Consider the following 1,506-nt stretch of genomic DNA (forward strand, 5'->3'; position numbering starts at 1 on the left):
ATGATAGATACATTGGAGACGTATCAATCGTAAGTTGTGTTCTAACCCTAGGGCTAGGTGGTTGTAATTGTGACTGTCCCCTCTATGGACTAAACCTCGAGCTTATATAGATGCTGGGGGTACCTAGGTTACACATCAAACTAGGGATAAACATGCCAGCGGCTGATGTTGTCCTTGCAGTACACGTCAAGTCTTCGGCAGAGCCCATCTTGATCACGTCGAAGTGCAAGGCTTCCGGAGTCCTTCCTTGTGAGTACGGTGGGCCATAAGCTCGGCCCAAGGACTATGGGCCAACTAAGTTAGTACCCCCTAGGCCAGGACACCATCACCCATGGTGAGAGTTATAGAATAGACATGATAAGTATGTGAGTATGAGCCATAACCAAGAAGAAAACCTTCATACACTTTAGGTGCAAATTTAGAATTGTGATTCATATCACGAATGTAACATGGGGCACCAAAAATACGTAAATAAGAAACATTCGGTTTATTGCCAGTGATAAGCTCATATGAAGTTTTCCTAACTTGTGAAGATAAACACGATTCACAACATGGCAAGCAGTGGTAATAGCATCAGCCCAGAAATGAATGGGTGTTTTGTACTCACCTATCATTGTTCTTGCCATTTCAACAAGAGTTCTACTCTTTCACTCAACAACTCCATTCTGTTGGGAGTGTATGCAACACAGAACTCATGAGTGATACCATTTTTTGTCGAGAAAATCCTCGATATGAGTATTTTGAACTCGGTGCCATTGTCGCTTCTGACATGCTTAGTGCACACATCATATTCATTTTGAGATTTCTTGGCAAATCTTCTGAAGATGTCTTGGTGCATGTGTGGTCTTCAAGAAAGAATACCCAAGTATAGCAAGAGAAATCGTCAACAATAAGCAGACCATAATGACTGCCATCGAAGCTGGCATAATTTTGAGGCGTGGATAAGTCCATGTGAAGAATGTACAATGGTCTTGTCGTGGTCATGACTGTTTGTACGAATGGTGCTTCTTGGCCAACTTTCCGTCCTCACACGTAGCACAAATACGATCCTTGTCGAATTTCCCATTAGGAGTGCCATGGAGATGATTTTTCTTTGCAAGCATCTGCAAATTCCTCATTCCTGCATGACCAAGTCTACGGTGCCACAACCAACCTTTAGTTACTTTTGCAAGCAAACAAGTTTTGGCCGAGGGACCCTTAGAGAAACCCACAATATATAAATCACCCTCTCTATTCCCCTGGAAGATGAAGGAATTGTCAGTGGCCATAAACACAATGCATTTGGTGATGGAAAACAGAACTAGCAGGCCTAGATCCCAAAGCTTCCCAACTGACATATGATTGAATCCAAGAGACTGAACGAGTAAAACATCGTCAATGTTCTTGTCTTTGGATATAGCAATTTTACCTAGACCAATTACCTTTCCTTTCATTTGTCGCTGAAAGTAATGTTTCTGAGATGAAGCAGTTAAATTGGGATCAACAAACAACAACTTGTCTCCGGTC

Source organism: Triticum dicoccoides, chromosome 5B (assembly GCF_002162155.2).
Source record: "Triticum dicoccoides isolate Atlit2015 ecotype Zavitan chromosome 5B, WEW_v2.0, whole genome shotgun sequence".
Lineage (NCBI taxonomy): Eukaryota > Viridiplantae > Streptophyta > Magnoliopsida > Poales > Poaceae > Triticum > Triticum dicoccoides.